Source organism: Lynx canadensis, chromosome D2 (genome assembly GCF_007474595.2).
Source record: "Lynx canadensis isolate LIC74 chromosome D2, mLynCan4.pri.v2, whole genome shotgun sequence".
NCBI lineage: Eukaryota > Metazoa > Chordata > Mammalia > Carnivora > Felidae > Lynx > Lynx canadensis.
The window spans coordinates 76037392-76064371 of record NC_044313.2 but is presented as its reverse complement, the minus strand read 5'-3'; the positions used below and the strand labels follow the sequence as shown (position 1 = coordinate 76064371).

Below are 26980 nucleotides of genomic sequence, written 5' to 3'. Positions count from 1 at the left end.
CCCGGAGTCTGACGCTGCTGCGAGAACTTCACGCTCACCTCCCAGAGCCAATGCACTATTTCCCCATTCCAAACTCGGTGGAGAGAAATATGATTGGAGCAGCTCATCTTTGGAGTCGGGCCTCACTAATCACTAGCAGCCCCTGAATGGCTGTCCTTGCAGCACGTGACCACCCCTGGTCCAATCAGCTGCGGGTGGATGGGAAAGGTCAGGTGACAGAAACCACCACTGCTGAACTGTGGGTGGGGCAGAGTCCCTTAGCCAGGGTTAGCGTCCGAGTGTAGTTCTGTGCTAACTCCGTAGCCACTAAAACTAGGCACCTGCAGCATTTAAATTAAAATTGATTGAAATAAAGTTAAATTAAAAAACCCAGCTCCTCATTTGCACTATCCACATTTCACGTGACTAGTTCAGGTGTTCATGTGACACTGAATTGCACAGATATAGATATGGAACATTTCCTTCCTTGTAGAAAGTTCTGTTGAATAGCACTGGCCTCTAAGTAATAGATAATTCTAGTAGAGTATTAAATGCCACAGATGATGGGAATCTAAATTCAAGTTCATTGAAATAAAATAATATGTAAAAACCCAGTTCCTCATTTACACTCACCACATTTCAGGTGCTCGGCAACCGCACATGACCAATGGGTACTACATTAAATTGCACAGATATAGGACATTTTCCATCATCGTAGAATGTTCTGGCCTTTACAAAATTAGGTATCTCTAGCACTTCTTAAATATGAAAGATGACAGGGAAAGAAAATTCCTTCATCAGCTTGTTGTCTATCTTGATCTTACAACCTAGATTCTTAGAGGGAGGCTTTGGAGAAATATAATAGGCAAAGGACATCCAATTTTCGTCATGTACTTGCGGAGGGCCATAAGGCAGCTAAGTGACACCCCATCAGCCATCACTTTCTCACATAGGCAGACTGTTTGCTAAGCTGTGGCCTGGTCGATGATTTGGGGATCAGCAAGAAAATCTACAGACACACAAGAGGGAAAATGAGAATATGGGTTTTTCTGTTGCTGTCAGAAAAGCCACACAGTCAAAGCCGTGAGATTGGGTCTATGTACTAACAGGGGTTCCATTGTCTGCTCTGTCAGAGTGACCCTCAAAAAAGTGGTTTTGAAGCATGATGCACACATTAGAAGCGCAGTGTTTGGTCTGAGCATGATTAAGAAAACAAAATAGGTCAGGGTCCTATTGCCTCTCCTGTCTTTATTCATATTTGCTGGACAAAAAATTACCAGAGATGCAGTTCACTACGTGTTAGTGTCAGGCGTTGTGCGGGGTAAAGATAGGAGTTAGAGTCAAAAAGAATTTTTGCAGTTTAAGGCTTTATTGGGAACTAAGGTTCCGGGCGAGGTTCCGTGACTCAAAGAGGGAGTCAGGAAAATCGCGCCCAGGTGTGGTGGGGTAGGGTTTTTAAGCTGTAGCAGTTCCGGGTTTGGGCTCAGGTGGGTCTTTCTCTCGTGCCCTGTGCTGTAGCACGGTAATTGGTTGACCTTCAATTCATTCTGCAGAGCCGCTCAGGGCCTTCCCTTGGATTGTGCTGGCGCTCGGTGATTGGTTGCCCTTCAGTTTGCTCCGGCGCGCTGCTCCGGGCTCTCCGTTGGGTCGTGCTGGCGCTCGGTGATTGGTTGCCCTGCGGTTTCTTCCGGCGCGCTGGCGAGAGGGCCGTCCCCTTCCTAACATTCCAACCTCTTATTGGTGATAATGGGCGAGGGATCTGATCTGGCTGCTTCCAGCAGATATAAGGGAGGCGCCATAGTATGTGGGGTCTGCGGTTGGAATGCGCGAGCAGCGCCAGACCGCAGTCTGATGAAATGCCACCTGGGAAACTTCATGAATTCGTTTCCCTACGAAACGGAGAAAACAAGGTAAGAGCATAAGTATTATACAGACAGCAACTAGTGGGGTGACTATGGGGAGGAGCCAGGTTAAGAGGGGTGATTGCCACCAGGAGGTTAGGGGGTCTGAGGATCCTGGGCGGGCGGATAGAGTTTTTTGGATTTCCTTTAGGGGTTCTATATTGGTTTCAGCTAAGCCTGATTTATTGAGGTAGTTAGTAGCAACATTCTTCCCTCAGGAACAGGCATGTTCCCCCTTTTTCTGCTGTTAGGAGATCTGTCTCGTCGGTTTTGTAGAGTGACCTGTGCTAGGGAGTTGATCGGCCTTTGTAAGGCGGATAGGGCGGTTGCTGAGGCTTCTATTGCGATTTGGAGCCTGACAAGCCCCTGGAGAAGGTAATGGAGTGTGCAAGGGAGCCGGTCCCAACCCCGGCGGCCAAGAGGGACGTGGCTAGGGATAGTCCGACCATTAGTGGGAGGAAAACGGCTCGTGTTTGGAGACGGAATTCGAGGAGTTGATGGAGTTCTTCCTGTCCGTATAGGGTGAGTTGGGGGATAATGGTGATTGGGAGACAGATAAAAACATTTTTGGGCATTTGTTTATAAGCTATGCCATTACACCAATAGAATCCCCCTGGGGGAGGGTCGTGGCTAGGCATAGGCAGGGGGGAGGGGCAAGGTGGGGAGGCATGAGAGGAGTAGCATATTGGGTGAGACGTGTTGCTTTGAGGGGTCTCAGTGAGGATGGGAATCTGTAGGGAGATTTGACTTCTGGGGTGGTTGATGGAGTTAGTGGTGTTGGGAAAGGGGGTGGGTAATGGGACGGCTATTACTGGATCCCGCTGAAGGGATGCACAAAGAAAGCAGTGTGACAGGTTGGTTAAGCCTGAGTGGTTAAGCAGGATCGCTCCTTGTCTGATTAACGTAAGCCATGAGAAGGGGTGTTGTGCAGGGGGTGTCTGTAGTTGTGTGTTGAGGTGGTCTTCTTGGTGCGTGATTACTTGGGTAAGATCTTTGAGGTTGGAGAGGGAAGGAGACAATAGAGGGCTCATAGGTCCGATAGATGGTTAAAGAGGAGATGGGGTTAGAGAAATGGCCGTTCTTGATGGGGTTAGAGAAATGGCCCGTCCTTGGTCCTGTGAAGCAGTATAGGTTGAGCCAGTGTATGTTACAATAGTGATAGGGGTATCCTCCATATTGGTTGGGGGAGGTTTGGGAGCATATTTTGTCAGTTGGTCATATAAAAAGCAAATGGCGGGAGTAATCCGCGTAGAGGCTTGGAGAGTGTTGAAAGAGGGGAATTTAAAGGTGACTTGATTTTGGTACCCAACAACGGGGCAAGGGGTAGAGGGTATGATAGAGGTGTGTCCATTAAAAGTTTCGGATAGGTAAAAAACCCACCTATAGGAGGGTTGTGAGGGCATAAGGGGGATGATGTTAACAAGGGAAGTATCATGATCTGTAAGTATGGTTAGTAAAAAGGTAAAGAAGGAGATTTCGACGGGGGAGAAATCGGAGAGAGTTCCCTGAAGCCAACAGTCGGAGACCCAGGAGAGAAATAAGGGGAGGGTGATGGGGTTGGATGAGTGGGAGAGTTGTAGCTCGTGTAATATTGTGAGTGTGAAGGTGGAAAACCGAGGGGAAGTGTCCGTCATGAAGGGGCCTGTCGGGTTAGTTTGAGGGTGAGGGGGCCGGTTGGTTGGGAGGTCCACGACTCTTCTGGTATAGGGGGTAAAGGGGGGCCCATTTGAGGTCGGAGGTGTGAACCCACAGGGTGTGGCCCAATAATTTAGCAGCCATGGGGGTTGTGAGTATGACTGTGTAGGGACCCTCCCACCGGGGGGCAAGGGTTGGTTTTTGTCTTACTCGAAGGAGCACTGAGTCTCCTGGGTTTACGGATAGTGAGGGAGAGGAGAGATCCATGGGAGCTGGTAGAGTGAGGTCAGCGTACTGTCGAATCAGGTGTCGGAGCAGGCTGAGGTAAGGGAGATGGGCAGCCAAAGGCGGAGGATCTTTTGGTAGGGGTTGGGGTAACAGGAAGGGTCGCCCGAGACCCTTTTTTTTTTTTCTTCACTTTCATGCTTTATTCAAAATAAAATATGAATCAAAGACAGGTATTGGTAAGCAGGTTATGTCTCTAAAGAATTACTTTTTAGTTCAGAGCAGAATGTTGTCCCATCTACTGTGATACAAATCCTTTATGGACCAATGCATCTGGTATGAAGTGCGAGCAGGGAAATAGAACAGAACTTTATTCCCTCCCGTGACTATAAATCTCATATGTAAACATGATTTACTGTTACTGCTACTAAACCGGTTCCGTCTTTACTTGCCCCGCCTGCCCGCCACCCTCTCTTAAATATAAAATTTGAAACATTTCCTTCAAGTCTGATGTCCCTCAGTGCAATCTGCTTTATTTGACATAAGGCATTTGGGACAGTCACTTCAGAATAGTTTTCTGCCTTTTGGAAGAGTCACAGAATGGTTTAATTCTTAAATCCATCTTTTCGTTAATGCCCTAACATATGTGAAACGCCTCTCTTCCCTTCTGGTCATTTCTCAGAAGTCAGCAAGTGTCCAAAAGATTAATGTCCAAGTAGACCAGTACCTTTAAACCCTTCTTCTGGCATACACACTTGCATGACATCATCCATTGCTCAGCCCAAGTGGGCTGAGGCCTGTGGGTCCTTGGGGACCGGCTCGGAGTCGGGTGAGTGCTATAGGTAGGAGTTGAGGCCAAGAAAGCCGAGTCTCTATGGAGAGTTTAGTGAGATGGTCTTTTATGAGGCCACTGGCCCTTTCCACCTTACCCGAGGACTGGGGGTGGTATGGTATGTGGAGTTTCCAAGTAATACCCAAAGCTTTGGAGACCTGTTGGGTGACTGCTGAGATGAAAGCAGGCCCGTTGTCAGACTGTATCCTTCTCGGTGGACCAAAGCGGGGAATGACGTCCTTGAGTAGGATCTCAGCCACTGTGGAGGCCCCTTCAGATGAGGTGGGGAAGACTTCTTTCTTTCCACCCTGTAAAGGTGTCAATTATAGTAAGGAGATACCGTAATTTTTTGTGTTTTGGCATGTGAGTGAAATCTATTTGCCGGTCTTCGCCCGGGAGATGGTCCCGCATCTGAGGAGTGGGGCCTGGGCGCCTCATCCTCCCTTGGGAACTGACTGCGGCGCGTGTGGCGCATCGTGGGTGTGTTTTGGCGACCAGTTGTCGTAGGTGGGGGGTGGTACCTAATGGGCTCCAGGAAGCGGAAGGTGGCCTCCGGCCCAGTGTGTAGGGTTTTGTGGATTTTTGTTAGTAGGGAAGGGACTAGGCTATTTGGGAGGGCCAGTCGGGGGCCCAGCATGATCCAGCCTGCGTTGGCGTGGGCATCGGGATGGGCCATGTATTGTTTTTGTTTATCTGGGGTACAATCAGGAGTTGTTATCCTCAGTGAGGATGCCCATAGGAACTGGGTCGAGAGAGAGAGCTGTTTGTCTGGCAGTGTTGTCAGCCTTGTGATTTCCTACAGCTGTCTCTGTGGTTAGGGGTTGGTGGCTCTTGCAGCGGACAATGGCCACTTCCTGTGGGAGTTTGAGAGCCTCAAGGAGTTTCGCTATGAGTGGCCCGTTGATGATGGGGGTACCCTTAGTTGTGAGGAATCCTCTTTCTTCCCCTAAATGGGAGTGTGTATGTGCAATAAGGAAAGCGTATTTTGAGTCTGTGTATATTGTGACCCTTTTGTTTCTGGACAATTGGAGAGCCCTCATGAGGGCTGTGAGTTCAGCCTTCTGGGATGTGGTTCCTGTGGGTAGTGTCTGGGTCTCTAGGGTTTGGTTTAATGTAACTACAGCGTACGCTGCTCGTCGGTGGCCCTTGCAGTCAACTAGTGAGCTGCCGTCTACAAACAGAGTGAGATCAGGGGAAGTGAGGGGAAGGTCCTTTAAGTTAGATGGAGGCTTGGAGAGAATATCTAGAAGTTCAGTGCAGGAGTGGAAGGGTGGCTGTGAAGTGTCTTTGGGGTTGATTTGTGGAAGTAGCGCGGCAGGATTGAGTCTGGGGGAGAGTTGGAGAGATATTTCAGGATTTTCAATAAAGAGCAGATGGAACAATTGTATGCGTGATGGGGAGAGGTGTGCCAGGGTCTTATGTGTAAGGAGATCAGATAGACGGTGCGGTGAAAGTACCGTTAGGGGGCAGTGTAGGGTGAGTTTGAGTGCGTCTTGGGTTAGAGTGGCTGCTGCTGCAAGTGCTCTAAGGAAGGGTTGCCACCCCCTGATCGTAGGGTCCAGTTGTTTAGAAAGATAGGCGACAGCTTGTACACTTAGGGCCACACGGTTGGGTTAGGAGACCTGTTGCAATTCCAGCCCTCTCATCTGTGTATAAGAGGAAAGGCTTTGAAACATTAGGGAGGGAAAGGACTGGTTGAGTGGCTAGAGATGTGACCAGGCATTGGAAGGCCCTTGTGACTGCTCCCGGGCTGGAGAGTGGGCCTTGAGGGGGTTTCTTTGGCTGCTTTGTATAGGGGAGCTGCGTGTATAGCAAAGTTAGAGATCCAGTGTCGGAAGAAGCCTACTAGACCCAGGAAGGAGAGGATTTCATCTGCATTGGTAGGTGAGGACAGGGTCTGGAGGGCTTGGAGGCGATCTTGGTTTAGGGCCTTGGTAGTAGGTGTGAGTGAGACTCCCAGGAATGTGACTGCATTAGTACAGATTTGGGCTTTGTGTGGGGAGACTCGATACCCCAGATTAGCCAGGAAATTTAGGATTTGGACTGTATCTTGTGTGGTGTGGTCGAAAGAGGTTCCACATAATAGAAGGTCATCTACGTACTGTAGTAGAGTACAGTGACTGGAGAGTGGGGCTTTGAGGAGATCCCTGGCCAAGGCCTGCCCAAAGAGATGGGGACTATCATTAAATCCTTGGGGAAGTACCGTCCACGTGAGTTGGCAGGCCAGAGAAGTGACTGGATCTTGCCATGTGAAGGCGAAGAGGAATTGGGACTCAGGATGTAAGGGAATGGTGAAAAAGGCATCTTTGAGATCAAGCACTGTAAAATGGGTCGTGGATGGGGGGATTTGGGAGAGGAGGGTATATGGGTTGGGCACTACTGGATGGATGGGAATTACAGCTTCATTGATTATTCGGAGGTCTTGAACTAGTCTATATGAGCCATTTGTCTTTTTTACAGGCAAGATTGGGGTGTTGCAGGGGGAATGACATGGGATTAGGAGGCCCTCCTTGAGTAGGCGATCGATGATGGGCTTCAGGCCTAGTCGGTGGGTGTGGGAGATTGAGTATTGGGGTCTAGACGGGAATTGTGATGGATTTTTGAGTCTAATGAGGACAGGTTGGTGATGGGTGGCGATTGTTGGGGTGGATGTATCCCATACGATTGGGTCTATTGGGAGGTCCAGGTGTGGGTTAAGGCTGTGGTCTGTGTTGTCCATGATAACAGCCAGTAGGAGATGAGTCGGGGAGGGAGAGGAGCAAATAGCTGGTAAATGTATAGAGGCTCCTAATTTACTGAGGATGTCTTGGCCCAAAGGGGGAAGGGGCAGGAGGGGATGACTAGGGAGGAGTGGGAGAAGTGGAGGCCATCCAGGCAGCAGGTGAATACCGGTGTGCATGGGGGAATGGAGGGGGTGCCATTTATGCCCATGACAGAAACCGAGGATGGCGTGGTGGGGCCGGAATAGCTCGGCAGGACAGAATAGGTAGCCCCCGTGTCCAACAGAAAGGAGGTGGATTACCCGCTACTTGGAGTTTTACCCAGAGTGGATCACCAGAGTTTCTGAGTCTGGGCCTCGTCAGTCGTCATCCTCCATCTCCAGGAGTTGGAAGGCAGAGTCCAATCCGGGTGAAGCCTCGCCACGTGGAGGCGTTGCGAGTCTCTCGTCCCTTGGGTTAGGACAATCGGATTTCCAGTGGCCCATTTGCTGGCACAATGGGCATGGGCTGGTAGGCTTTTTGGGATGGGGACACTGATGAAACCAATGGCCTTCTTGGCCACATTTAAAACAAGGCCCCAGAGGGGGCCGTGGTCCAGACGGCTTTACTGCGGCTGGCCTCAGGGCAGCTACCAAGGCTTGGGTTTGTAATTGTACCCTTTGTTGGAGACGGACCTGTCGCTGTTGTTCTTGAGCTTCCTTTCGGCCATTAAAAACTTTGAAAGCCATCTTTACCAGGTCGGCCATAGGGGTCTTCGGCCCTTTTTAGTTTTCTTTGAATATCAGGGGCTGATTGGGAAATAAAATAGTGGCCAATACTGTGGCCCCGGCGGGGGTGGTAGGGTCTAGTCTGGTATATTGGGTAAGTGCCTCTGTGAGCCGGTTAAGGAAGGCTGCGGGGTTTTCGTGGGGGTCTTGTATTATTTCTTGAAGTTTGTTAAAATTTAATGATTTGTTTGAGGTTGCCCCCATGCTTGCTAGTAGGCATTGGATCATCTGGTCCCGGCGCCGGTGACCATTGCCTACATGTTGGTAGTTCCAATTGGGATCGGCCACCGGGACAGCATCGGCTCCCACGGGCATAGTGGGGTCGGTCATGTGGGTTTGGTCTGCATGGTCTCTGGCTGCAGCCTGGAAGCACTCCCTCTCCTCAGGGGTGAGGGTAGAGGTGAGGATCACATGAATGTCATTGTGAGATTGTGGGCTTGGGCGAGGTATTGGAATTCCTTAATGTATGGGGTGGGGTCAGCCGAGAATGACCCTAGCCGCTTTTCAATGGCGGAGAAGTCTTGGAGGGAGGAAGGGACGTGAACGCGAACCAGGCCTTCAGGCCTTGCCACCTCACGGAGAGGTAAGATGGCCACTGGGGTCTGTTCGCTGGGAGGGGCCTGAGCACGAGTTCGGGATGATATGGGAGGCATGGGAGGCGAGGGCGGGATGGCTGGGGGTTGGGAGTACGGAGGGGGGCGAGGGCCGGAGGGCGGGGTGGCTAGATCCTCTAATGGGTCGGAGATCGGGGAAGTTGATGAGGTGGGGTCCTCGGGGGGTTGTGGGCCGCCAAGGAGCATGCATGCAGAGGGGCAGGAGGAACATAGGTGAGGGCGAGACCTGAGGTCCCAAAAGGCCATAGCATAGGGTATTTCTCCCCATCTTCCCAGCCGATGGCAGAAATTGTCCAGATCGGTTAAGATTTGGTATTGTAAAGACCCCTCGGGTGGCCATTGAGGATCATTATCTAATTGGTACTGATGCCAGACTACAGTGCAAAGGCGGACGAGTCGTTTACCACGGAGTTCGCCTTGTAAGCCTAGGAGCCGGAAGTTTTTTAACAGACATTGGAGGGGGGTAAGAGATGGAGGCTGTTTAGACTCGTTACTCCCCATTGGCGTGGCAAGGCGAGGCGTCCCTCGTGTTGCGATAAGGGGCCTTTCGGCGTGCAGAGGAGAGGAGACTGACTTGCGAGACGTCTCTCGTGGGTGTCAGCCGTAGTTGGAAGGGGGGAAGGAGGGGTCTGTCCTACTTACCGGCTCCTGTAGGCTCTTGAGAGTAGGGTGGTTGGCATCTGGCTTGGTGAGGAGGGGGGAGTTCAGCCGAGGGAGGCGAGCTACCACCTCCCTCCCGGGTTTAGGCACCAAATGTTAGTGTCAGGCGTTGTGCGGCGTAAAGATAGGAGTTAGAGTCAAAAAGATTTTTGCAGTTTAAGGCTTTATTGGGAACTAAGGTTCCGGGCGAGGTTCCGTGACTCAAGGAGGGAGTCAGGAAAGTCGCGCCCGGGTGTGGTGGGGTAGGGTTTTTAAGCTGTAGCAGTTCCGGGTTTAGGCTCGGGTGGGTCTTTCTCTCGTGCCACGTTGTGCTGTTGCTCGGTAATTGGTTGACCTTCAGTTCTTCTGGAGAGCCGCTGGGGGCTTTCCCTTGGGTTGTGCTGGCGCTCGGTGATTGGTTCCCCTGCGGTTTCTTCCGGCGCGCTGGCGAGAAGGCCGTCCCCTTCCTAACACTAAGCACCTGGGGACTGATATTCCGCACACAGCAGCAGTGAGTGGCTGGGGAACTAGCAGGTTCCTGTGGTGTGACCTTTGGTCTTTCATCCTTGGGGCCTTCCTTGGTTCCTGACTATTTGCCAGTCTAATTCTCCAGCCTCACATCTTCCCAGGAGCCCCCAAGATCCTGCTCATAAACTGATTTCCTTAGATGGACAGACTGATGCATTATCAATGGTTTGCAAGGCAGAGTCATGGCTGAAATACACTTCCATTTGTTTTTTTAAGTTTTATTTATTTAACTAATTCCTGCACCCAAAGAGGACTCAAACTCATGACCTCAATCAAGAGTCACATGTTCTTTGGGCACCTGGGTGGCTCAGTCAGCTCAGTGGTTAAGCATGTGATTTTGGTTCAGGTCGTGATCTCACAGTTTGTGAGGTGGAGCCCTGCTGCGGGTGAGCACAAGTCCCACTTTGGGTAAAACACAAGCCATGAGTGAGCTCCTCTCATATGTAGTCTTTTCAGATTGGCTTTTCACTTAGTAATATGCATACCATGTAATAAATTTTTGAATCAATAGTTTCCTCATGGCATTGATTGATATGTGACTGAACAGGACTTACAATTTAAAATGATATAACTGTGTCAGAATCTTACCATCTATGCTGGTGGGGCTTCCCCACCACATTGCTCACCATTTTCATGGCCTCGGAGACTCCAGGCTAGGCTGCGTCTGTGGTGAGGGCCTGACAGGCAATGGCCAGCTGACCAGGCCCGGAATTGTTGAAAGAACCCGGGGCTTTCTGCCACTTTCGGGTCCACAAACGATCCAGAAACTTTATATCTGGTGCTTCTGACTTGATTCATCTCTCAGGAACTGACAGAAACTCAAATAAAATAAACCCAAGAGGCTCTGGGGAGAAAACTAGAACATTAATTCCTTAATTTTCCATAAAATCTATGATTGTCTCTAGAAAACTCGATACCATAGTCCTACCTCAGTCTGTGGGCTTAAAAATATCTCCCCCAGTTTGCATACAACCGGTGCCATTTGAACATGAGGATACAAAACACATCAGTGCTTCCTTCATATCCTCTTCCTGTTTCAGCAAGGAATGATTAAAGTTGAGCTGATGTCAACGTGTGCTGGGCACCCTGGGACCCAAGTCTCAAAGTGAAACATATCCGAGTTCAAATAATCCAACCAGCTTCCAGCTTGTTTCTGCAGTGGAGGTAGGTCCATCTGCTTCCAGGGGTTGTTGTGGGAATAAACAGAATGTATTTCAAACATCTAGCAGAGAGCCTGCCCCAAGTTCACTTTCTTGTCCACCTGGTTGCAAGCTCAGGGAGAGCCCAATTCCTGCTAAGTGCCCACACCCTACTCCATGGGGATTTCTACCTGAACCTCTCTTGGCTAACTTGCCTTAAGGCTTAGACATAACTAGCTTTTCAAAAGTTGAGTCAAAGATTAAATTTTTTTTTTAAGTTAAATCTCTTTGGGCCACAACAGCACTTGAGACTTAATTACTTTATAAATGAGCTTTGATCTCTCAGTTGTGACAGGGTTTCCACCCTCCCTCCTACCCACAGTTCAGTTGACTATGCCTAATTATCTTATCTTGCTAAGTCATTAAATATGCATTTGCTAAAGTCATTTCCCTTCTCTCCTCCCTCCCCCCCCCACCCTCTCTGGAGATTTTATCCTAATTACTGATTTGCTTTCCTTCATGAGAGTATGATTAGTTGGTGAATCTTTTGTTCGCTAACGTGTCTATGCGGCGGGGTGGTCTCGTGGCTCCTTCTGTGCCGATGCTAGTCGAGTCCTTCTTCCCTTTTCTCTCCAAAGAAGAGAACTGGTAGAAAGAGAAGTCCAAAGTATACAGTTGGTCTAAATGAGCAATTTTTGGACTGGGTAAACCATTGGTGTCTTAGGCAGGGTTCCTCTATAAGTGAAGACTGAGACAAAATCTGCTGGGCAGGTAGTTTGCCTGTTGGCGGGACATGTAAACCCAGGGACAAGAGTAAGACACCAAGGTGAGGATAAAAGGATGGAGTGAGAGGTAATGCACGGGCATGTTGCCAAGTTCACCACTGTTCTGGTGCACAGGCGTTCCAACCTACTGAGCTGGGTCTATGTTTCTTCATTCACTTAAACCTTTCCCACGCTCTCTCTCCATAGTAACTTCATGTGCTGCACACAGGCACATTTCTCCACCACCTTGCAAGAATTATTAATCCTGTCCTTCTGCTCTTTTTGGTGCAGTAAATTACGGGGACCAGGGTTGGGATGCCATTGATAATCTCTATCTTGCAAGACCCGTATCAGACATGAGGTTGACAAGTGAAAAACCAGGACCCCCAGAGAGTGCTAGGGTGCCAAAAATAGCCTATAATCTCGAGAACTTTCGAAGCCTTTCCAGGTCCTTCCCTAACCTCCACGTACATTGCAGATCATACATAAAGCGTTCCTAGGCTCAACAGGACAAGGCAGCTTTGGGACCAATCCCCTGCCTTCTCATTGGCTGCCCTTCCAGTAATAAAGCTTTCTCTGCTTCAAACTTGATGTTTCAGAGATTTGCTTACTGTGCATCGGACACACGAATCTGATTTCAGGGTTTGGCAACACCGTGGCATTTTCTGAGGATCTTGCCAACACAGGACTCTGAATGTCCTCCCCGGGGAAGTAGGAGACAGCGTGCATCCATTGACTCTGGTTCCCTGTCAGTCATAGGACTTGGCTCCCGGGTTGCACCTTGGGGTAGGAGGTGTATGAGTAACCTTGGAGGCGATAGAAACCTCAGGCATGTCATGCTGCAGAGCCAGAAAAGCCCAGAGCAGGAAGCAACAGGTAGATGGCGTAATGCAGGCACCGCACTGTCAGAAGTAGCAGCCTGAAGCTGGCAGACACCTGAGTAGGAGCGGAGGGGACCAGCGCATTAGAGATCAAATTGGCATGTGAACCATCAGCCCTTTTGATTCTCCTTCCAATCTAATTTCACAAAGGATACAGCCCTTTCTCAGACCCTATATCTGGTGCTACTCATTTTGAACTAAAGGCTAGAAGGAACATCAAAAGTGATGCTCAATGACACTCTTGGTGTATCGATTATTTCAAATAACATTGTAAAACTCTCCAAAATCATTTGAACCTGCATGCGAACATACCGCAGAACACATTTAAGAGGAGTGTTGAGTTGGGGAAGGAGGCATGGAGTCAAGTCAAGCAGCAATGAGATGTCCCCACTCCCCAAAGCATTAGGAGTTTGCTTAAAGCACCTTGACACTGTCCAATGGAAGCCCGTGGCTGGTTGGAAAGCTTTTGCCGCGGATTCTGAATCCCCTTTAGAGTAGGGAGTGGGATGATTTCAAACCTGAGATGATGGAGGCACAGAGAGAATACTGCCTTACAAACCGGAAAGTCCTGGGGGAAATATTTTCTTCTGACAATGAAGGAGACCGTTGTCTGCTTCTGAAGTGGCTTGCTTGTGATTCAGAGCATTTTTATATTTCTTCAGCATAACAAAAGTAATTTAGAGTCTAAATTTAAATGTGCACGATTCCAGAGGGCAGGGAGTTGATTTATATACTTATCACATTGTGGCTAATCATGTATTTGAAGAACAAGAGGAAATTACACTAAAGCGGACAAATATGTAAAGGCCAGAGTGTCTTCAGAAATCAATTACTAGACTCTGGTTAAAAGTCACATGCATGATAACTGACAGGAGAGGTTTACATTCAGATCTGTAGAGAAAACATGACCTTCACCCTCTAAGTTAATGAAAGAACACTTCGCGTTGCCCTGAAGAAAAATAACAATCCTCTAGCTCACAGAAAAGTGAGCTATTTAACTATATAAACTATAGACACGTGCTTGTAGTTTTCATCAGCTGTGATTTCTCATTCTGAGGATGTTTTCAGGAAGAGAGCCTGACCTTAGGATGCGATAGTAGGATATTTGCCTTAGAAGAGTCAGCCTGTAACCCTTAAAAATCTTGCAAGTGAGTTACAATTTCTGGAGGAGAACAGATGCTATGGTATTTGTCTTTGCTATTTCTGCTCTGAGACAATGGGAATTTGAGCAAAGTCGATATCCCAGATGACACTGTGGAGAAAGAAAGGCAGAAGGGAGACCCAGCGAGAGAATGATTGAGTGAAGCAGGTGTGTATGGTGGAGGCAGAATGTTGGAGGTAGGACAGAAAGTAGAAAGGGACATTTGTAAGATTAGTCATCTTTATATAGTATGGGGAGTAAAGACAGAAGACAGTGTGTCCAGAGAGAGATAGACAAGGTCAAGGCCTTAAGAAACAAAGGCTATTTAGAAGTTTATTTTAGAAGCTGCACGCAAGATAATAAGGGGGTTATGCTAAAGGCACGTTTGTATGAATGAGGGATTTAGCGGTAAGCTCTAGATACGTTTGGCTATAACTCAAAAAAAATGATTAAGGATAAGAAAAGAAAGTTATGACTTTACTCTCCTGCTTCAATAATAATTGAGAAGATTCACATTTGCTGTTCTGGAATGAAGACATGGCAAAAAGTTCGGACTGAGCTTGGTAATAACAGGAAAAGTAAGATTGGGGTGAGTGTGTGAGAGAGAGACAGAAAGAGAGAGAGAGACACTCTAGGAGGCTTTCACTTAAAACCAGCCTGCCAACACGTTTATATATGTGATCAACTTCTTTAAATTCTTATCAAGGGGATTAAAAAGATAAATTTTAAAAATACACAATGCTTTATAATTGTCTTGGGAACATCAGATGCAGATCATATAGAAGACAAATTTTAGTCAAGGAACACAAGAGAAACTTTTAGAGGTTATCAGCTTCCAGTAAGCCAATAAAATGATAAATGAAGAGAAAGACCATAAACTTTCTCTTAAATACCAAGAAAAGCTGAGGCACACACAATTTATGACAGTCTCATTGTGAAGATTGTTGTAATGTAATCAGAGACCCTAACCACATTAGATGTTTCAGTATTTTAAACTATAGAAACAACAAAAAACAGCAAGGAGGATTCAGTACATTTGATTTACCACCTGCTTGAAGCATGGATACAGATTACTAACAGGTATGATAAAGAGTAATATTTACTGAGCACTGTTCAGGCACACAGTAATGTTGGATGCTTTATCTTATGTAAGTCTTCTGACAATGCAAGGAAGTCAGACATTGTTATTTTCATTCTACAGAGGAGAAAACAGATTTAAAAGGGTTGGGAAATGTATCATATTCAGTTTCATTCACCCCATGTTCATAGTACCTAGTCTAATGCTTGGCAAATAAAGATATTTAGTAACTATGTACTGAACAAATGAATGATGCTTAAATGAATGAATGAATGAACAGAGTAATGATGCCTACATTCACAGCTTGGACTGCCTAATGTCAAATCTTTAAAACCTCTTTTCTATTGCTTGTAACTAACAGGACTGTGACACACAGTTTGAAATGAGAGTTTCATAATATTAGTACTTGAAGCAGCCACCAAGACAAATAAGTTACATCCTTTCTTGGACACTTGGATGACTAATCCAATGGGATATCTACCAAACCAATCCTAACACCTATGGAAAAAATAGGTGTTTAGCCCCTCCTTCATTTTCCAAACCAAAAATTAGTGCCTACATTCAAGATAGGCTTAAAAAATGACTAGGGGGGAAGCATAATAACAAAGTGCCTGTAAAACCCCATCCTTACAAATAAATTAAACCCCAAAGTACTCAACAATCAGGGAGTCATCACAGTCTTTTTTAAAAGCGGTGGCGAGGCGGGGAGAAAAAAGAAACAGTGCTTATAGGAGTCAGGAGTGAGGACCCTCCAGAAAGCTTTCAAAATATGAACTGAGAAAGAAAAAATCAGAATTGGTGCAACATAGGTGATGTATGCCATGCTCACCACAGCGAGGAGAAGTCCTGCCCCACGTTCACTTATGTATCTTCAATTAAGCAGTCAAATTGTCTCCACTTGGTGCACCATGATCACACGATAATTTTATGAGGAGCTGAACACGGTATATGCATGCAAAGTGGAGGTGGAGTCAAACATTCTTGGCGGGAGACTTCACCGCTGCTCCTTGCTGGTGTCCTCTGTCCGTGATCCCCCAGGAGACAGACATCCAGCCTGGAACTCGGCGCTAAGAGAAATTGCACGTAGTTCCCCTGGTTCAATCGTCATTTCCTGGGTCTGATTACATCTTGCCTTGTAAAAATGTTTCAGTCAAGTGGTAAGTACAGCGAGGGGACTTCATTTCTGGCAATGAAGTAGGCTACCCATCGTCACCATCTGTCCCTGGTAAGACAAATAACCCTGAATAAAATATAAAAATCGATTTTGGCTTAAATAAACATTTTCATTCAAGTTTATCATGCATGGAGAAAAACAGTCCAGTAAGTATATAGTTAATTAGCCTAAGGGAACACATGTGGATAATAAACACCCATATCAACATCTGTAACCCCACTTGCATTTCCGAAGCCAGGCTGTGCTCCCTCTGAGCCACAAACGCTCTCTTCTTCCCTCAAGTAGACTTTAAAACCATAGATTACTTTTGCCCATTGGGAATCATGCAGTGTTTATTGTTTTCAGATCTGGCTTCTTTCACTCGACTGTGAGATTCATCCATATTATTCGTGTGCAGTAGTTCATTCATTTTCATTGGGGTGTAGTATTCCATTGTGTGAATATAGAACCTAAAGATAGAATTGACTTACTGAATTGTGGAAGGACATTTCTCTGCGGCGTTTAGATATTACAGACTATACTTCTATGAAAACTATTGTATATATTTTCCCCCATATGTACCGTTGAGTATATGCCTAGTAAGGGAATTTCTGGTTTACAGAGAATGCATGTGATCACCTTTATAGATATCATTATGCATAAAATTCATCTTATTAAACAGCCTTGATGAATTGGCAAGAAAGTAAGGAATAGTTGGGTAACAGAGTCCTTCTTATTTCTTTCCTTCCTACTTACTTCTTCCCTTCCTTCCTTTCTTCTATCTATCCTTTCTTAATAATTCAGCCTCAGCGGGGCGCCTGGGTGGCGCAGTCGGTTAAGCGTCCGACTTCAGCCAGGTCACGATCTCGCGGTCCGTGAGTTCGAGCCCCGCGTCGGGCTCTGGGCTGATGGCTCAGAGCCTGGAGCCTGTTTCCAATTCTGTGTCTCCCTCTCTCTCTGCCCCTCCCCCATTCATGCTTTGTCTCTCTCTGTCCCAAAAATAAATAAAAAAATGTTGAAAAAAAAATTAAAAAAAAAAAAAAAAATTCAGCCTCAGAACCATTAGGTATGGCATCTGGGTGAGGAGAGGGCAGTGGTAGCATCCCTGTGTGGGCTGTAGGAATCCCAAAGAAGTGAGGACAGCTTCATGGGAGAGTGAGAGTTAAGTCTGGGGGGTTGGGAGGGGTGGGAGCAGACCAGAGAGGGCTGTTGAGGGATGAGAAAGGTGTCCAGATTGGAGGAAAGTGGCCAGCCTCATAGCAGCAGTGAGTGGAGATGGGGATGGCTGCATAGGCAAGAACAGCGTTCTAGGGATATCCCAGCCTGAGGGGAGTGACAAGAGTGGCCAAATGGAGGATGGTGTGGCAATGGAAGATTGGTTACACATTATTGTTAATCTAACAAATAAATTTATTCAGAATAAAGGGACCCAGGTTTTGAACTGTTGGACAAAAAACTTATAAATATAACAGGGGACATTCTAGAATGAACTCTGGGGTGTTGGACTGGAGTTGGAGATACCAGTTAAATTCATCATTTTCAATATGCAGAAATGTAGACACGGATGTAAGTGTGCATGTGTGTGTGTGTAAACATATGTATATCCCCTAGGTTTGGCCACTGTGAATATGGATAGTTTTACTCCTTCCTTTTCAGTCTGGTTGCCTTTTATTTCTTTTTCTTGCCTAGTTTCTCTGGCTAGGTCCTCTAATACAAAGTTGAATAGAAATGGTGGTGAGAATGGACATTTTAATTTTGTTCTTGATATTAGGGGCAAAACATTCTGTCTTCCACCACTAATTATGTTAATTGAGAGGTTTTTGAAGATGTTGTTATCAGGTTGAGAAAATTCCTATTTCTTGTTTGTTAAGTGTTTTTATCATGAAACGTATTGGATTTTGCTAAATGGTTTTTCTGCATCTATTGAGATGATTGTGTATTTTTTGTTTGCTTCACTCATTTTCTGTTTTTTTAAAAATTTTTTAAAATTTTATTTATTTTTTTAGAGACCGAGAGAGACAGATTGTATATTTTTTGTGTGATTTACTCATTTTCTGTTTTTTTTTAATTTTATTTAAATTTTATTTTTTTAGAGAGAGCATGAGTGGGGGAGGGGCAGAGAGAGAGGGAGACACAGAATCCAAAGCAGGCTCCAAGCTCTGAGCTATCAGCACAGAGCCCAACATGGGGCTCAAACTCATAAACCACGAGATCATGACCTGAGCTGAAGTTGGACACTTAACCAGCTGAGCCACCCAGGTGCCCCTATTCATTTTTTAAATAAAGTCCCCATTTTCAGTCTCTTTTCTCTCCATGACTTTCAGTATTTTTTGCTGTGATTTCTTCAAGTTCACTAATCTTTTCTTTTATAGTCTAAGCTTTCATTAATTCCATCTCACCTACTCGTCATCTCAGACACTGTATTATTATGTTACTGTGTCTCTTCTGGTACTTGTTTTCTCTTAGTATCAGAACAAATTACAGATTTGGCATTTTAAACAACACTCATTTATTACCTCAAACTTCCGTTGGTCAGAAGTCCTGGCATTCCCTGATTCAGGGATTCTAAACTTTGCCTCTCTCAGCAATTTCTGACTTGACACATCTCCAAAGGCAAGGGAATTAAAAGCAAAAATGAACTATTGGGATCTTATGAAGATAAAAATCTTCTGCACTGTAAAGGAAGCAACCAACAAAACTAAAAGGCAACCAACAGAATGGGAAAAGATATTTGCAAATGACATATCGGACAAAGGGCTAGTATCCAAAATCTATAAAGAATTCACCAAACTCCACACCCGAAAAACAAATAATCCAGTGAAGAAATGGGCAGAAAACATGAATAGACACTCCTCTAAAGAAGACATCCAGATGGCCAACAGGCACATGAAAAGATGCTCAATGTCGCTCTTCATCAGGGAAATACAAATCAAAACCACACTGAGATATTACCTCATGCCAGTCAGAGTGGCTAAAATGAACAAATCAGGAGACTATAGATGTTGGAGAGGACATGGAGAAACGGGAACCCTCTTGCACTGTTGGTGGGAATGTAAACTGGTGCAGCCGCTCTGGGAAACAGTGTGGAGGTTCCTCAAAAAATTAAAAACAGGTCTACCCTATGACCCAGCAATAGCACTGCTAGGAATTTACCCAAGGAATATGGGAGTGCTGATGCAGAGGCCCACATGTACCCCAATGTTTACAGCAGCACTTTCAACAATAGCCAAACTATGGAAAGAGCCTAAATGTCCATCAACTGACGAATGGACACAGAAATTGTGGTTTATATATACAATGGAATACTACTTGGCAATGAGAAAGAATGAAATCTGGCCTTTTGTAGCAACATGGATGGAACTGGAGAGTGTTATGCTAAGTGAAATAAGTCATACAGAGAAAGACAGATACCATATGTTTTCACCCTTATGTGGATGCTGGGAAACTTAACAGAAGACCATGGGGGAGGGGAAGGAAAAAAAAAGAGAGGGAGGTAGCCAAACCATAAGAGACTCTTAAAAACAGAATAAACTGAGGGTTGATGGGGGGTTGGAGGGAGGGGAGGGTGGGTGATGGGCATTGAGGAGGGCACCTGTTGGGATGAGCATTGGGTATTGTATGGTAACCAATTTGACAATAAATTTCATATTAAAATAATAAACAAACTTTGCGTCTCACACGTTGAACTCCAGGTGTTGGCAGGGATGCCTTTCTCTGTGGAGTCCCTGGGGAGGAATACATTTCCAAGCTCAGTCAGGACACGGCAGAATTTACTTCTGTGCAGCTATAAGTTAACGTTCCTATTTCCTTTCTGGCAATTGGTCAGGGTCATTCTCAGCTTCTGGAGGGCACTTGCATTTCCTGTCCCAGGTATTCTCTATGTTTAAAGCCAGCACTGGGGCACCCATGGGGGGCTGAGCCGGTTAAGCATCTGACTTTGGTTCGGGTCATGATGTCCTGGTTTGAGCCCTGCATCGGGCTCTCCACTCTCGGGGAGCAGCGTACTTCAGATCCTCTGTCTCCCTCTTTCTCTCTGCTCCTCCCCTACTCCCTCTCTCCCTCCCTCCCTCCCTCTCTCAAAAGTAAACATAGAAGAAAAATTTTAAAAGCCAGCACCGCTGGTTTAAATTCTTGCCATACTTTGAATCTCTCTAAACATTCTCTTCTGACGAGTCTCTTGAGTCTCTTTTCTGCCTTCAGCCTGAGGAAATTCTTTCAGATGTTTCTTTTCCTGACCTCAGGTATTTTCCTCACGGGCCTCTGTTGATCCTTGCCCAGTTAAAGACTGGAGGGGACCCTCCATGCACCTTCAGAGCTTTCTTTCTCTGCAGCTTTCCTCCTTCTCTGGTTCTCTTCGCACAGAACACTAACCACCAAAGGCCCCCCTGGACTCCTGGCAACTTGTAGTTAACTTAGATAAGGTGATGCTATTGTTTTGAGTAAGGGAAGTTAACCAACACTATCTTAAATAGTTGATTTATATTGAGTTTGAAATGAAATATTAAAATTTAAATTTTTATAAAGAATTCACTGACACCAACGAGTATATCCTTGAAGATCAGTTTGAGAAATACTGATCTAGATGAAGAAATCAAAAATCATTATTTTAGGACTATTAAGGGTTGAATTGTGTTCCTGTAACAAAAGATATGTTGGTACCCTAGCCCCCAGTACCTCATAATGTGGCCTTTTTTCGAGATGGGGCCTTTAAGGAGGTAATCAAATTACAATGAGATCATTATAGTGGGTGGGCCCTAATCCAGAATGACAGGTGACCTTATAATAAAAAGGAAATATGGACATGCACACAGGGAGAATACTATGTGGAGGTTAAAGTTGCATTGACATAGTGATGCCATATCAAAGATCACCAGCAACCATGGGCAGCTGGGTGAGAGAGGCATGGGACAGGCATAGGGCACTGTCCCTCACAGCTTTAAGGGGAAGTGTGATTTCAGAATGAACTGACACGATAAATTTCTGTTTAAGCCACTCAGTGTGAAGACAAAATAAACAAACTGAACATCCAACATGTTTCTAGTTTGATAACTATAAGGATGTCAATTTTCTATAATCAATAATTTTAACACAATTATAATCAAAACTCCAATAGGCATTATTTTTTGGAACTCATGAAAATGATTTAGGTCTTATCTGAAAAGAATTAAAGCATTAGAGAAATCGAGAGTTTGGGGAAAGATAATAAATGAGGATGGGGGGCTTGCTGTGTTATAGATTAAAACATTTTGAAGTTTTAGTGATTTAAACATGGTCCAAATGTAGGATTTGTTCAACACTTCTTACTGCGAGGAACAGAAAATTAGTTCAAACCAGGTTAAGCAGTATGAAAATGTTAGCGTTTTCTATAAATGAAGAAATGTATGGAAGGCTTCTGATGACAGTGTAGTCTAGATGTTCATGATGGTATTAGGAACATAGCTCCATTTCTCTGTGCTTCTTCCTTCTGCCTTCCCCTTCTGTCAGCATCATTCTTGGACTGCCTTCTCTTGCAGTAGCAAAATGTCTGTCTGAACGGTGAGAGCTCAGTGCTTGTCATTCAGATACAAGGGGATTCATAGCCAAGGGGATATATCATATCAAGTCCCATAACTATCCAATAAGAGTCCCAAGCTTACTTCTGATGGACCATCTTTAGTCAACTACCTACCCCTGTAACAATCACAAAGTCAAGGACATGGTTACTTCATTGCTGACCATCTTTGAACTATATAGAAAGGTTCTTCTTACGCAAGAATAATTGAAACTAGAACAAAAGGACACTTGAAATAGTAAGGAAGACACACCGTTGGGTAGAATTCACCAGTACAACCACTTTTTAAGGAATAATTTTTATAACAAATCCAATGACTTCAGTAAATTTAGGGCTACTTACATTTTTTAACCATTTTGTCAGTATGGTATTGTGTTTTTCAGGAATCTGTCCATTTCATTTTAGAAAAATTAAAGTGTCGTTTATTGTCAGATGTTGATAGTACATAATGTCCTGTGGATATCTACAGTATCCAGAGTGATATCCTTTCTTTCATTCCTGATATTAATAAATCATGCTTTTCTCTTCCCCTTTTTTCATGCTTAAACAGTGTTGCTATTGATTTATCAACCTTTTTTTTTTTATCCCCTTCAAAGAACCAATTTTGGCCTCATTAATCTTTTTTTTTTTAATTTTATTGATTTCAGCTCACATCTTTCTTCTACTTACTTTGGGTTTAATTTCTTATTTCTATTCTAATTTCTAAATATAGAAACCTGCACAATTGATTTTAAATCTTATAAATACACAGGCATTTAAGCTATAAATGTGCCTCTACTTATTGCTTTAGCTACATCCATAAATTTTGCTATGTTCAATTTTACTTATCATTCTTTTTGAAATATTTCCAACTTAACTCTTACAAGAATTTTTGTTTCAACTGGCAAAATGGCAGACAGGGCTAACAATAATGACAAATGTGCAAAAGTGGAAAATTCCTTATAATCATGGTCCCTGTTCTCTAGTTCCTAATCAGCTTTTAGCCTTTTGACTTTTATATCAGGGTTGGGAAGAAACAGGGTCATCATTCCCATCTGCTCACCTTCCTTCCAACTTATGACCTTTAATGAAGGACTTGCTGATTCCTTTTTCCTTAGTGGTCCCTTTATCCAGTATTACAGCCAAAAATGAAATTCAAAGCAAGTGGTCAATAATTGACTGCTTTTTGATCTTGGACCTGGATGGACTCAGGTTCCCTGGAAACCTAATATTACTTACCCTTTTAGTACTTTCTCAGAGAAACAACCGGAATCCTATAAGCAGACATGAAATGAGAGGTGCCTGGGTGGCTCAGTTTGTTGAGTGTCCGACTTCGGCTCAGGTCGTGATCTCATGGTGTGTGAGTTAGAGCCCCACATCAGGCTCTGTGCTGTCACAACAGCTCAGAGCCTGGAGCCTGCTTCAGCTTCTGTGTCTCCCTCTCTCCCTTCCCCTCCTCCACTGACACTCTGTCTCAAAAACTAAACATTAAATAATTAAAAAATCATGAGATAATAAACATAAAATCTAAATATTCTCTTTTACAAGCACAGAGAATAAAGTAGAAACAACTAAACTATCAGGATTACAGAGAAAATGCACCATTCTAGATTGCTCAACGAGGCAACTATTCAAAAGTTAAGGCACTGAATTGTACAATTATGAATGCACTGAACTGATAAAAATTTCCCTTAGTCTTAGGAAAACTTTAGGTTTAGGAGTGGTTATCTCTTGCAAAATCTCATTTTGTTACATTGCGCAAGTTAATAATGTCAAGTCCCTTGCTTTGAATCGTGTTATTCAATTCTTTTTTTTTTTTTTTAATTTTTTTTTTTTCAACGTTTTTATTTATTTTTGGGACAGAGAGAGACAGAGCATGAATGGGGGAGGGGCAGAGAGAGAGGGAGACACAGAATCGGAAACAGGCTCCAGGCTCCGAGCCATCAGCCCAGAGCCTGACGCGGGGCTCGAACTCCCGGACCGCGAGATCGTGACCTGGCTGAAGTCGGACGCTTAACCGACTGCGCCACCCAGGCGCCCCCGTGTTATTCAATTCTTAATCTTTGCATAAACTTTGATCCTCAGAATTCTGCCATTAATATCAGAAAAAGTAATCAAGCCTTAGCCATGTTAAATGAATTCATCAATGCAAGTTAATTTATCAAATATATATGGCTGGTAAGTTCTAGAGCTGGGGCTCAAATCCAGATCACCTGACTCTCAGGTTCGTGCTCTAACACATCACACTGAAGGCCAACGCATCATGTCCTTGTCAAATAGTCATATGACCTTAGGAGCTTCAAGATCATTATTGCAACGTTCCCTTAAACTGTAGTCAGTGAACCACTTATCGCAAGTACTGTGTATTAGTGAAGACTGGATACTGATTCGAGATACAGACTCCCTGGCCTTATCAGACCTTCCGAATCAGAATATTTGGGGGCATGGCTGAGGAATCTGAAATACTTACCAATTCCCAGATGATTTATGCTCCTATACTGAGAAAATCTTTCCTAGGAAGACTGAAAAATTGCCATATAGTCTCTACTTAAATACTTCTCAGGGGAGTAACACCTCCTCAGTTTGCCCAAATCACTGTTGGGCAGAAGTATCAAAAAGCCATCCAGTGGAGTGCCTGGGTGGCTCAGTTAGGCGTCCGACTTTTCATTTCGGCTCAGGTGATGACCTCACAGTTTGTGAGATCGAGCCCCGCGTTGGGCTGTGCGCTAACAGTGCAGAGCCTGCTGGGGATTCTCTCTGCCTCTCTCTCTCTCTGTCTCTGTCTCTCAAAGAAAAACTTCTTTTAAAAGGCCATTGGAAAGAAATACCTCTATATATTACTTCTGAAAAGTGGTCATTAACTTTTGGGAACAAAAAAGGTTTCTTTTTCCTCTCACATCTTAAAAGACTTGTATTTTTCAGATTTGATGAGCAAGCCATCTATGCTTTCATTCAATAATTAACTGAACCATTCACCTTGTGGGGGAACATGAAAGTAACGTAAATGTTAAGAAAACTTTGTTCTTTTTCTGTGACCTGTTAGCATGAGGCCATGTTTAACCACGCCTCGAAGCTACTTTTTCCTTGTCTTTCGTTTTTGATTATTAAATATTTCAAGTGTCCAAGAATCAAATGAAAACTTACACGGTAGACACTTGTATCAGACTCAAACCTCATGCGCACGTTCAGATTTCTTTCATGCTACTTGCTTCTGGGGTCTCCAGCCTTTGGTTCTGCCTCAGCCTCCTGCACCAGAAAACATTTTTGGGCCCTCACAGTTCTGCTTTCTCCTTGGTCAAAGGCTGACCAACCTCTTGCTCTTGACACCTCGGGCCCCCCCACACTCGAGCTAAGCGGCCCCACTTCCTACCTGCCAGCTTGGATCCACCTGCCCACTACAGTGTATGGATCTGATATTCAGGGTGGGGTCTTACAGGCCAGAGGATTCAGTCTGGCAGATGGAAGGGTACTTGATACACCTCGAGGTGAATTCTGACCAATGGGAAACAGATGAGGAGAAATGACAGATTCACTCCCTGCCCTATCTCCTTCCCTTGGACTATTGTAACATACGATTTGTTTTCACAGAATGTCATGGGAGGTCCCAGCATGACAACTGGACACACCTGTGTGGTACCTTTTTCTCTTCCTTGCTTGTGATGGGGCACAGCCATTGCCTGCATGCATTAGTTTGCATTGCTACACATTCTTCCCTGACTCACCCTTGTTGCTTGGCTCTCCTGATAAAGCATAATCACCTCCATCCTTGCTGCAGGCTGCATTCTGGAGAACCCAGGCTATGACAATACCATGTAGTCACTAGCCGGCATAAATAATGTCGTTCCTTTCCTGACATTATGCCTAGTATAGAATATAAATTATTTTTTGCATGTAGCATTCTTCCACAGCTCATTCTAAGCTTAGCCTTCATGACATTTTATATGCAGGCAGTCATTTCATGATTTATACTCTTCAAACAAAATGATAAAGAGTTTCTAGCAGTTTATCTCACTGTGAAAAATTGCTTAAATAATTTTTTCTCTTCTGTATGTATAAAAATAAAGAATAAAATGACAATCATCTGGCTGTGAATTTTTATTAATTTATAATATCTTGCCTAGGCTTCTGCTCTATTCATCTTTATTTTATGTGGGAGGAAGGCCCTTAGCTTGGTCCTAATATAAAAAGCTAAATAGATATCTCCAATTTCTCTTTCTGCGAGTAAAGAATATGACATCTTAAGATCATCCATTACTTTGTGACATTATATCTTCCTATATTTCTGAATTTGCATATAAAATATTAGGTCTACCTAATGTTAACACGATTTTGGAAATTAGGTTGAAAACTGCAGGTGATTCAAACTACAATGTACAATAACTTCCAGGTCTGGTGATCTTTTGAAAAAAGTTATTAACGCTAGTGTTTCTACTTGTGTGTTAATATAGTATTGTTCATGTTAGAAGCATTACACTTTATAATAGTAATGTTAGCCAGGTCTCTATAAATTTTTTCTCTACAGACAAAAATTGAAAGGCCCATTTAGCCACACTTAATGCAAAGGGAGGACACATAGATCACACTTAACAAATTTCTTGAAAAATAAATTTTACGATGTGTGGTAGGAATTGGAACACTGGGTGTGGGAGATGGTGGACAAGACAGGGAAATCTGTTGCTCCTTTGCCATTAAAACACTTTTACCATTAAAACACTGTTGACGTGCTAACACGTACGATTCTTTGATTCCCTAAAACTTTCCTCAACTGAGGATATCCAAAATGTTTAAGAAAATTATTTTTTAAAAATTTTTTAATGTTTATTTTTATTTTGGACAGAGGGACAGAGTGTGAGTGGGGGAGGGGCAGAGAGAGAGGGAGACGCAGAATCCGAAGCAGGCTCCAGGCTCTGAGCTGTCAGCGCAGAGCCCGACTTGGGGCTCAAACTCATGGAGTGTGAGATCATGACCTGAGCCAAAATCACATGCTTAACCAACTGAGTCACCCAGGTGCCCATGAATCCAAAGTATTTTAATCATGATGAATATTACAACTGGGTCCAGATCTTTTAGCCACAATTAAGTAACTTATGGACCATTAGGAAAACCAAGGAAACATTCAGTAGAACTCCATCAAGAAGTGAGGTAGATACTGAAATAAAATATCGAGGTGAATGAAACTTCACCTCCTGTCTTGGATTAAAATTGATGCTGTTTCTTTTTTCAGAAATAGTGCATTTTGACACCAGCTCTTCATTTGATAATCACTTCCAGAATTCCCCTTATCAAAGACGCAGAAGGTGAGTACCAGTGACATTTCATCAAAGCTTTTGTAACTACCTGCTTTCCTGTTTCATTTCTGCTGGGTCATAAAGTGCCTGTTACTTTTCAAGCCAATCTGACCACAATAGGAAAAAGTTTAAACAGAAACTTGGCTTTTTAGAGAAAGCTCCAGCT

General features: G+C 44.5%; 1 long non-coding RNA gene across 1 annotated transcript; it reads left to right on the top strand.

The window, feature by feature from the left end:
• The first annotated feature begins 1797 nt into the window (after window positions 1-1797).
• LOC115527780 lies at window positions 1798-26980 on the top strand. The gene is made up of 3 exons (XR_004344253.1): window positions 1798-1889; window positions 10881-11004; window positions 26751-26980. It is a non-coding gene; the product is annotated as an uncharacterized LOC115527780 (long non-coding RNA).